Here is a 12,064-nt window from a genome sequence, read left to right on the forward strand (position 1 = left end):
TCTGTTTGCGTGTATGCTCAGACAGGTGTGTGAAATTTCTAAAGCCCTTAATGGTTATTTCTGGGTATCCAGAGAATTGGGCAATTTTCCCTCTTTTTCATTTAGATTTTCCACATCGCTTGAATTTTATCATAAGCATGTGTCATTTTATAAATATGGTAATAAGGTAGAATAATTATCCTTTTCGAAAAGAAAACAAGAAATTGAAAATGCAACTGTCCTCTGTTCTTAAATTTGATGTGGCCTCCAGATCAACAGATGTGGTGAATCACCCTTCCAGTGAGTCCCCAAAAATGCTGAAATCAATGCCCCTTCCCTGAATTTGTCAACATGTCTAATAAGTCCTTCCTCCATGACAAGATTTAACAGTGAAAGAGAAGAGAACTACATATTATTTTTCTTTAAAAAAATACAAAACCCCAGAAGCAACGTGGGCACCACCACTTCCTCAGTCACAGAGGGGTCTTGAGCACAGATCACATGCTTCTTCCCCAGGAATGCACTGATTGAGCATTAGGAGTGCTAGCAGCACCTACCCATTGGTTACAGGGCCAAACACATGTTCAGTTGCACTGGTGTGGAACCAACATGAGTATGGTGTCCCCTAAATCAGCATCAGGTCCAAGAAGACACCTGGTGAGATCTGATACCGAAAAGAGGTCGACCGTGTATTGGGCATCATTAAATAATGCGAACTCACCACGGACAACCTCCCTCCGAGTACCATGAGGTGGCACTGCTCACAGCATTCCTGCATCTTCTGCACAGCCTGGGCAGCTTGGGAGTGGCCTCTGAGGGTGGATGGGACCCTGAGGATGAGTGGACCAGGTGGCTCAAACCCATGCTCCCCAGCCAACCCCAGGTTCACCAACCCAGGATTAGTGCGCACAGAAATACCACTTCCTGTGCTCAGCTGGCCATGCAGGCAACACTTAATAATGCAAAGATGTCAGTGGCACATGAGTCAGTAAAAATGAAGCAAACCACACACAAATGTGTCTGCAAAAGCAGGCTAAGCACTACCTCCTTGGTAAACCTGGGATTCCCTTAAAGGAATTCTCTGGAGGGTGTGAGGCTGCTGTGGGTTAGTAAACCAGGTATCACACAGAGTCCTGTTTCTGTTCTCTTCTGTATCCCGAGGGCTGACTATTAAAGCTGCTTCTAGATGCCCAAGATTCAACTGCAAGGTTGAATTTGATAGGAATGAAAAAAGAAGTCAGCCATGTGTATTTCAATCTTAACTTCTAAAAAATTAGGGCATCCCAACAACCTCTCTCGATTTTCCTAAAGCTGGTAGCACCCCAGGAAGTTGTTTGAGGGTCAGCCTGGACTCTAAAGTTAGTAGGTCAGTCACATGCATCCTCAGGAAAGTGCTTGCCATGGGTTCAGCCATCCAGAAACCTACCTTGGAAGCAGCTCAGGAAGCCCTCCGAGGCAGAATTTGACACTAAAAGAGAGGAGAGCCGTGTATGACTCGCTTTGATGAATCGAATTCATCACGGCCAGCCTCTCTCCAAGTACCACACATGAACACTGGTGAGTAGTAATCCATTGCCTCTCTTGCAGAGGTAGCCGCCCCTCTCGGGAGTCCTGTTAGGAATGGGTGGGATAGCGTTGGGTAGTGGGCCGAGCCGAGTGACATACACCCACATTAAGTGCATGCTCACCCGAGGCGCACTTACCTTAGGGGAGTGCTGAGGGCACTGCCTTCTCCCCAGCAGCAAGGATGCAGTTCGTCCTCCTGGGCAAGACAGGGAGCTTCTGCGTAGCTCACTAGTCCCTGAGAGGAGAATCATGGCTGTTTCCCAAAGCCGCAGCACCTCCATGGAGCCTTCTAGGGAGAGACAGGATGCTGGGTATTAGAGGACAAAGTGACAGACCTAATAAACGCAGCACATGCTCTGGGAAGAAGGATTCAGTCACACACCCAGGAGAAAAACTGGCCTGCATCAGGTCCCTCAACAGAAGACAATGTGGCATCCAACATCAGAAGTCAACACTTCAAGGAGGCTGTGACTGGGTGAAGGAGCTACCAAGGTTGACTCATTGCATTTTAAGTAAACACACACCCCCAAGAGTACGTGTCATCCCGGTCCACCAAGCAGTCACAGCAAGTCCATGGCCGCTTCCCCAGAGTTGGTGGGAGCTCTGGAAAGTCTTCCTGGGGTGGGAGTGATGCTGAGGGTTGGTGACTAGGTGGCCCACAGGGTGAACACAGTGCACGCCCCTCTGGTCAACCAGTCACACACCCTGGACGGTGCTGACACCAACATCTCTTCTGGAAGTCGGCCTGGGGCCCAGGGAGCCTCTCTTCAAAGTCTCGTGAAGTGACGCTGGTGACAGAACCACAGCTGATTCCCCAGAGTTGGCGAGACCCATGGGAAGGCCTCCTATAGGTGCAGAGGACGCTCGAGTTATCGGGCCAGGTGACTTACAGCTAGGTCAGCGCATTGTCCATGGCCCGCCATCCATTCTTGGCTTTTCCACATGGTTGACACAAAGACTATGTTTCCTGAAGCTGCCATTGTGTCCAGGAAGTCCTTAGAGGTAGCATTTGGTACTGAAAAAAGTGTTGTCCGTGAATGATTCGTCATAAGTAAAGCGAATCCACCACGAACAACTTCTCTTCAAGTACCACAGAAAAGCAGAGACAAGACAGACAAGGAGTCCCCTTCCACTTCTCCAAGGGGAGTGGCTGCCAACCATCATCCTGTGGACAGAGTGGACACTGAGCATTAGTGAGGCAGCTGACAGGTGTTCTAGGAACACCCTGGAGTTTGGGCAACCCTCCACTCACCTCCCCTGGAGTGGTGCTGGCACAGTCCCCTTTCCCTGGAGTCGAAATTTTGGTCCTGAATCCACACGCGCAAGGTTTAGAAATGAGAAGAGGGAGGCCACTTGTCGCAGGCCAGGAGCACTCCACAGTGTGTAGACCCTAGGGTTTCTGAACAGGGCCTTGGACTTCTCAACAGAGCACACTGAGTTATCCATCAAGCACGTCAAGGTGCCAGCCAAGCTCCTGCAGGGCCCACTGAACTGGGGAGGTCCAGAGAGAGCCCCCTTTTGCCACTGCAGGTGCCCCTGGAGAAACTGCCCAGCTCAGACACACCAGCCCCCTGGTGGGTTCCCCATCACTGCCCTGGGTGGATTCTCTATCAATGCCCTCGTGGTCAGAGTGATCTTTCCAACACAGACCATGCATCCCCCCTGCTCACAACCCTTCCAAATCCCCCATCTCACTCAGAATAAAACCTGGAGTCCTGCCTCTCCCAGCTCAGACCCAGTGACTCCCAGCAGCTCGGTTCAATCCCACTGGCCTCCTTGCTTTTTCTTAAAGATGTCAGGGGGCTTTCCATGGGCTTTGCCCTCCTCCTGAAATGCTCCTACCCCAGATCTTCCTCTGGTCTAGCCCACTCCATTCCCACCCACATCCTCAGAGAGAGCTTTCCAGACCCCTGTATTTAACACAAAGGTCCACCTGCTTTTACCTCTGTCACTGTAACCTGCTTTCCCTTTCTCCATAAAACCTAGCAGTGGACAAAATTAACACTTCCTGATTCATGTGTTCTCATCCTTCTCTTCCACCAGAATGTAAAGTCCATGTGAGCAAGAACTTGATTTCATTCTCTGCTCTATGCTGAGGTCCAGAATCACCAAGAATAGAGTGTGCACTCTATCACCGTTTATGGATTGACCAAATCATTCCTTGTTATTTGATCAATTCATGAACCGCGTAGTTACCCTAAAAACAAAAGAATCTGCTTTTTTAAAAAAGAGAAACCCTGATAAACAAAATCATGGTGGCCAAAGCCACCAACCCTCTCAACAGCCATTATGGTCATGGGCAGGACACAGCTCTGGCAGGAGAGTGAGCTGAGGGAGATGCCTCAAAAACAAAGCTCAGACTACTCAACTAACTCTCCACAAACTCTAAAAGATGTGGATGCCAAGTTTCCCCAGAGGGCAGAGCTGCTTCCAGAAACCCTTCCCCAGCAAGATTTGACACTCAAAATTTCTGCCCTGGAACAAAAGCAATAATGATGACCAATTACCTATCAGTCCGTCCAGCTGATGACAATAACACTACCAAGCCAGCATGTCTCCAGGGATTCATCTTACCAAGGGTGAAGGTCACCTGGAGCAGGTGACAGATGTCTTGTGTGAATGGGCTTCTCACTGGTCAACCTCCCCCAGTAATGTAGTGCAGACGCCAAAGCCCCTTCCAGAAAATCACAGCCTTGGAAGCAACCACCTTCCTCAGAGATCGGACTCTGGTTATGGCTGTGGCACGTGAGGAAGCTCGTGTCCCGCGATGGCCCGCTCACATACATACCTTGGGTGGGAGATGAAGGAAGCCAACACCTCCTGCCTGAAGGCAGGACACTGTCCAGGAAGTCCTCCAAAGCAGTATTTGATACTGAAAAACTGGATGTCCCTGTATGATTCGTCATAAATAAAGCGAACACAGCAGGGATAACCACTCTTCAAGTACCGAAGGCTGACGCTGATGGCCCACGTCTTCACCAGAGTTTACCTTCCTTCTAGGTAGTCTGCCTGAGGATGAATTGGGGACAGAGGGTTAGGAGAGTTGAGGGGTGCACAATGTCAGTCAAGCCCATGCTTTCCCGTCAACCATGCATTCCTGCCCCTGAAGACGGATGAAGGGCAACAGCTCCTTCCAGAAAGCTTCCCCGGCAATATCCACACTCAAAAAAGGCACCAACCCTCCCTCATGAGACTCGGCACAAAAAAAAACAAACCCAGCAAGGAGAAGGTCCTTTCAAGTGCCAGATAACAGCATGGCCTAGGAAACCACCACCTCTTCTTCTGAGCTGATGTGGCCTCCAGGAGAAGTCACTGGATAGGTAGGGACTGTGGATCAATTGACATACACCATTTATAAAATGTACATTCTCTGATCAACCATCCATTCTCCTATCACGGACAGCGCCCTGACCCCCAGGTCAGGGTCCTGCCGAGGCACCTCTCCAGGGAGTCTGTCCTGAAAAACAGCAGTCCAATATGATGAGCCACAAACCCAGGCGAGGCCCCACAGTCACCCTGGACGCTGCTCTGCCCCCAAGGCCTCCAGAGCCTGGAGGCCACTGTGTGTGAGGCTTACTTCTAATGAAGGCACAGGCTCTGCCATGGGCCATCTTTACAAGTATTTTGGGAGGTGCTGACACCAATGCCTCCTTTAATAATTCCTTGGAATTATATCCAGGAAAGAGGTGATGCTGAGTTGCATTTGTAGCAGAGAAAGCATTATAGAAGGAACCTGCCATGGATGAGACCTCTCCAGGTGTGGCAGAGGAGTCCCCCTGCCTCCTCTTGTAGGTAGCCTGGATGCTGAGGGTCAAGGACAGAGAAAGCCTGTGACCTGGCTTGACAATCTGCCCTGTGGCCTCTGGTCCAGCAGTACCTCCCGGACCATGGCCTCGTGCTGATGGCGAGAACATTTCCCTGGAGTTGCCCTCCCTTCTAGGGGGCCCTCACGGGCAGGCTGCATGGATCATGAGAATTAATGAGCCATTTAATAGGTATCATCAATTCAGCCCCCTCTCTGCCTGGGACACAGAATGGGGCTGAGCACTGAAACGATCTTGCCCAGAAGTTCGCCAAGGACTGGTTGCTTGGGCCAGCGAACACTGGGTATCATCAACAGACCCTTCCCCAGGTACCTCGTGATGGTGCTGACACAGGCCTCCTCTCTGGCGGCGGGACACCTCCACACATTCTCCCACCATGCAGGAATGAGGCCAATGGTGTGGTCTTTGTCATGAAAAATGCAAGAGCCCTCCAGCGGTTCCTCACCAAGCCCCATGCTGCGACATTCACAAGCACGTCGGTATCCCCCGGCCAAAGCCTACATCACTTCTAGGGCTTCTCCTGAGGGTGGAACGAATTCTCCGGGTTAGCGGCGCAGGGAATACATTCGTCAACAAAGTTCCTGTCCCTGCGTTACCTCTGTGCACATACCTCAGGCGAAGCTGACAGTTTTCTTACTGTGAAGCTGGCACCTGCAGGGACCCATACGGAACCGACTCCACACAGGGACCCCAGCGCACTGGCCGCCTCAGATAAGACAAAGCATCGAGGCAGAGAGCAGTGGGGCTTTGCAGCCACTCCAGGACGCTGCCCTGCACAGGGACCACATCCTGAAGGGGGCGGGGTTCGGTGCCACCGTCCTCCACTGTATTAGTCCATTTTCAGGCTGCTGATAAAGACATATCCAAGACTAGGCAATGTGCAAAAGAAAGAGGTTTGATTGGACTTACCGTTCCATGTGGCTGGGGAAGCCTCGCAGTCATGGTGGAAGGCAAGGAGAAGTCAGTCAGGTCTTACGTGGATGGCAGCAGGCAGAGACCTTGTGCAGGAAACTCCGCCTTACGAAACCATCAGCTCTCGTGAGACCCATTCAGTATCCTGAGAAGAGCAGGGGAAACACCCACTCCCATGACTCCGTCACCTCCCACCAGGACCCTCCCACAACGCGAAGGAACTCAAATGAGATCTGGGTGGAGGCACAGCCAAACCATATCATCCACCAACCCGGGGATCAAGGACAGCCTCCCTTCTCCATAATCAGGGGCCATGCTGGAGTCCATGCTCTCCTCCCAAACTAGGGGCTGCGTGCAGGGAGCCCTCTGAGGCAGCATCACAGAGCCAAAGAGTCATTAGCTGTGTGGACTCCATCGGGAGGAAGCGAAGGGAATCTGGTACCATGCCAGCGTCTTTGAGTGCCAAGCAGTGGACCAGGAGATCCCACCAGGTCGGCTGGCAGAGCCTCAGGGAAGCTGACCTGAGGAGGAAGTGGCACTGGGCCAGTGACCTGGGTGAGGAGTAGGAACAGAGCCCAAGTCGCCCTGCCCTTCACATACCCACAGAGGCACTGGGCTTTATCCAGGGAGCCACCTTGGCCCAGATCCGACCCTAGAAAACAGGCTGTCCTCAGAGGAGTCCGCATGGAGTCCGCACGGAAGAAGTAACCTCTCCTCAAGTGTCCCAGTGCAGTGGTAGACCTTGTCCTCACCCCCAGGGAGCCACCCTGAAAAGCACTGGGTCCAGAGGGTCTGTCCCAGGAAAGGACCCAGCCACAGACAGGCCCCGGCACTGGGGGAAGGCACAGGTTGGCATTCAAAGAGGAGGGAACCTCACATAACTCGTAAAAACACATCGCATTCACAGCAAACACAGCAAAGCAATCCAGGGCTCTTCCCCCCACCGGCCTCACTTTCAGGAAGCCTCCCTCACACAGCACAGAGCCGGGGTGGGGGCTCTCAGCTCACACAAGGCACACACTCTCACGTCTCCTGTGGGGGCGGCCCTCCGAGGCAGAGTCTGATATTCAAAAAGAGGTTAACCATGTATTATTCATGATGAATGAAGCGAACATAACACGGATAACCTCTCCTCAAATATCCTTGAATAGTTCTGAAACGAAAACCATGGCCTCTTCCCCACCGTTGTCTTTGCTTCCAGAAGATTCTTCTCAGGATGAGCTGAATCCCAGGGTTGCAGCAGGGGCAGGGAGAGGTGTTCACATCCTGCAAAGAAAGCACACATGCTGGCATCAACCTTCCATTCCCGTACCTGAGTCTCAGGGCCCAGGCAGCCCTGGCACCAAAGTCCAAACCCTGAAATTGGAACCATGCTCAGAAAGACTTCTAAGGCAGGTTCCATTAAAGATATATAAAAGCTTCCTCCAGGGATTCCTGAAAGACAGGATTTGATGGCGAGAATCCACCAGAATGCATGTCAGAGATAAGCAAAGCCATCATGAAGAATTCTGCTTCCAACAAAATGGGGTGTCACTGATCCCTGAAGACAGGGGCCCTACCACAGAGATGGTCTCAGTTCCTGGAATTTCCTCCCGAGGACTGCTTGGAAACGAAGGGTCACAGAATTCCAGAGCCCAGGACATCAATAATGAATAAGCATGCCGTTGACCCCCACCCGACAATCTTGCAGCAGCTTGACACCGGCGGTCCCTCCCTGAAGCAGGTCTTGCATCTGGGAAGCCCTTTGAGGCATGATTTGATTTAAAGAAAAGTAATCTTGTGATATTTATGCATGTGAAGGTGAACCCTTGTTCACAAACCAAAGCATGGTACATTGCTTCTGGGCCGTTCTCCCATGACGGACAGTATACGGCATGTGGGGAGACAGGGGACGCACATCACAGGGAAAACACCTGGTCTCCAGCCCTGAACCGCTGCACGTGTTGTCCACAGACCGGCGGCATTAGCATCACTTGAGAACTTGCTAAAAATGCAGAATCTTGGTCCCTGAATCAGAATCTGCTTTTTAACAAGATCCCTAGGTGATGAAAATCTTAGGAGCATTTTTAAAGTCTGAGAAACACTACTGTAGCCAACAATTCATACACACACACACGCACACACACACACACACACACACCAGAGGTGCTGTCGAACACAACATCTTATTCCATGAGAGTCTGTCTGAGATGGGGTGGTTCCCAAGGAAGACACGAAGCCATGCCACGTCCACCAAGAATAATCCAAACACCCAACAGGCAGCTGCTTAGGAGCTGCCAAAAAGTAGTAGTAGTAACAGGAAATGTACTGAGTTTTTACTAATGTTTGCATTCCCTACAGGAAAGTTTTCATGCTCAGAATGAAGGCTAAAGATAGGAGTGGCTGGACCCAGATGCCCCGGTCCACCATCTATCTAGAGAGATGCTTGACCCTGGCATCTCTCCAAGGAATTCCTCGTAGTTAAGATTTAACAACAAGAAGAGAAAGAGAGATGAAATAATTGTGAACATCTTCCAATAAAACAATATGGCACCAAACCCCTAAATGGCATCTCCATCCCAGAGCTAGCATTTGTCCAAGGAAATCACACTGGTGGCTTGCATTCTGAGATCACTGGATTCATTATGATAAATCATCGACACAGTCACACTCCATGGTGGGGCAGGCACCGATGTCCCCTCGCTGAAGTCAGCACTGTGCTTTCGAAAACTTCTGAAGCAAATTTGGATACTAAAACAATGGTTGTCCGATATTAATCATCATAAATATAGAGACCATACTACGGACAGCCATTCTTTAAGCACCAAAGAACTGTGCCATCAAGAAGAGCTGGGCATCTTCTCCAAAGTTGGTGTCTCTTCCAGAAAGTTCTTCTCAGGTAGTCCAAACAATGAGGATTAGCAGGTCAGCTTCACACATTGAGAGTCAAGCCCATGCCTTGGGGGGTCACACTCTCGGGCAGGGGAAGGGGGTCTGGCCCCAGTGATCTGTCTCTAAGGTTTGCTTCATGTCCAAGAAGTGCCTCCAAGAGGCAGGATTTGATAAGTCACTTAAATGCTGGGTCACCCACAACACACACCCATGGCCAATGCAAATCCCTGGCAGCACCAAGGAGTCCCATGGCCCCTTGCCAAGCATGGCCCCGCCTCCAGGGTTCTGAGGTTAGGGTACAAGAGTCCCCACCACAAACCAACTGCATGCACCCTCATCCCCACCCAGGCGTGAGCCCCCTGGGAAGGGCTGATGCGTGCATCCTTTACAGAACTTGTCGTGGCGTCCAGGAAGTCTGCCGAAGCAGGATTTGATACTCAAAAAGAAATTGTCCTTGTATGATTCATCATAAATAAAGCGAACACACCAAGGATAATTTCTCCTCAAGTATGAAACAGCAGCACGGACAGGAACACCACCACCTCCAGGTCTTTGGCTCAAGGTTGGATGGTGACTGCTACCTGGCAAACCCAGTCACGCACGCGCTCATGCACACACACCACGCACATACAGGCATGCACAATGCATGCACCATGTTTGACCTCTCTTTAAGCACCAGGGAAGCAAGATGCCATAGAATTCTCACTCGGTTTGGCATTCTCTCTCAAGAGTTTGCTTCAAAGTGTGGATAGTGGCTGAGGTCAAGAATCCAGGGACTGTCTCTCTTAAGTGGAGCAAATGTTCTCGGCACCCCTGCTGACCCCACTGCATGTGGCATTGTGTTTCGAAAGTATCGTGAGAATGGCTTAGTTGCCAAGCATCAAGAGTATCACTAGCCCCCACTGTAAACACCGTGTGTGCTCTGGGCTTCATAGTCCGTTCCATACCCGACAAAGGACTTGACTTCCATGTCTTGACATTGTTCCAAAAACCCACGGAGAGATTTTAGTCTTAAGACCACCACCACCACCCCCAGTGATAGTTTCACAGCACACAAGGGTCCTGGCTACCACCTACGAAGTGTTTGACCACCGGGCTCTGCTCTGAGCCGTGTACAAGTCTTAACTCATTCAGCCCCAGCAGCCCCACAAAGTAGACGCCGATGTGATTCCCATTTGACATGTGAGACAATGGGCACAGCACGATGAGATCCTTGCCCAAAGTTGGACGGTTAGTAAATGTCAGAGGTGGGATCCAAACACAGGAAATCGAGCTCCAGAGTCTGCGCTCTTGATACTGAAAAAGTGGATGACCCTGTACGATTCGACATGAGCAAAACGAACAGGACAGGGATAACCACTCTCCAAGTACCAAAGGTTAGCACGGAAAAGAAAGCCACTGCCTTGGGTGGACTTGGTATGTCTTCAAGGCGCGGTCCTGGGGATGAATTAGATGCTGAGGGTTAGTGGACCAGGTCACATACCCCAAGCAGAACATGCACACTCACGTACCTAGTAACAGCAGGGACCACAAAGCCAATGCCCCGCACCAGCGCCACCCCAGCCATCAGCCCAGGCTGGTGACTGCCCGCTCAGGAAGCAGGGACCCAGACCACACACATTGTGCATGCTTTTGGCCCCGCCCACACTGCACCAGGAGAGGGGATGTCCCAGAGGCCACTGCCTTCCCTAAAGTCATCCATGTGCCCGTGAAGTCCTCTCTGTGAAGTGGGGACCCGTGAGCGATTTGCCACACACAAAACGGATACACACGGTCATGCACACACATACCGCATCCCTTGCTGAGTGTGGACTGGGTCCAAGACAAGGTTTGATACTCACAGAGAGCTTGCCCTTGTATATTCCATGTCAATAAACCGAATATACAAAGGGCAACCTCGCTTTAAGTACCAAACAATAGCACTGGGCAGGTTCCTCACTATCATTCACAGGGCCGGCCTCGTCTCCCGGGTTCATCCTGGGGGAGGAGGGGGTGGGAGACGCGGGATCAGCAGACCAGGTGGCAAACACCACCTGCCAGCCGTGTGCCCATAGGTCGGCTCTCCATCCCAAAGAAGCCGGAAGGGGCAGATGCCAGCACCCCTTCACCGGAATCAGCCTCATTTCCAGGTATCACTCCAGATTAGGACTTGTTCCTGAAAAGGAGATCCACCCCATGGGCCTTCCTGGGCACACACAGAGCTCAGCTTCTCCCTGTCTACAGGAACTCCCTGGGCTGGGACCACCATCTCCTTCCCAGTGTGGGCACCTCTCCAGGAAGTCTTCCTAGGGATGCACTCAGCACCGAGGTCCCAGGCACTGGATGAATTCACGCCTTAGACAAAGCAAAGGCCCTGTGGTCACCATTCCTTCATCCATCTCACAGAGCCGTTAACACCAGTGTCATTCTCCATGGCAGCCCTTGCCCCATCCCTGCCAGAGGCTGGCATCGTGTCCATGAAGCCAAGCTAAGAAAGAGCTCATGGTCAACAGTAGTCAAACCCCACATACCCCCGAGTAACTTAGGAAGCAGACCCACAGCCCATTCCCCACAGTGCCTCTCCCTCAAGAAGGGGAGAGGAGCAGGAGATGCCGGTCCAGGTGGCAGGTTGTGTGACTCATTACCCAGGCTGGCGCTCACCTCTCTTCACCAGGACGTTCACTTTCCTTGAGCTGAGGATGCAGCAAATGCCCTTCCTGAAGCTGGCTTCGGGTCCACATGACCCCCATGGCAGTCGGGGTGTAAAAAGCTGGCAGTCACACGGCCCAAGGAGTGTCTCCTCAAACACAGAACCAGAGTCCCATTCTCAGGCCGCCATCCTAGGTGTGAGCAGAAAGCCAGCAGTCAGAGGCGGGGCACAGACATCGAGGCAGAAGCAGGCGCCCTCTGACCTCCCACATTCACGCACCTGG

At 51.7% G+C, this 12,064-nt stretch overlaps 1 long non-coding RNA gene across 1 annotated transcript; it reads right to left on the bottom strand.

The window, feature by feature from the left end:
* Positions 1-5,155: 5,155 nt before the first annotated feature.
* On the bottom strand, positions 5,156-11,820 carry LOC108542306 (uncharacterized). The gene is made up of 3 exons (XR_001889230.1): positions 11,793-11,820; positions 5,682-5,889; positions 5,156-5,349 (listed from the first exon to the last, which is right to left on the bottom strand). It is a non-coding gene; the product is annotated as an uncharacterized LOC108542306 (long non-coding RNA).
* Between the last annotated feature and the right edge of the window lie 244 nt (positions 11,821-12,064).

Source organism: Rhinopithecus bieti, unplaced genomic scaffold (genome assembly GCF_001698545.2).
Source record: "Rhinopithecus bieti isolate Rb0 unplaced genomic scaffold, ASM169854v2 scaffold_20150, whole genome shotgun sequence".
NCBI classification, from domain to species: domain Eukaryota; kingdom Metazoa; phylum Chordata; class Mammalia; order Primates; family Cercopithecidae; genus Rhinopithecus; species Rhinopithecus bieti.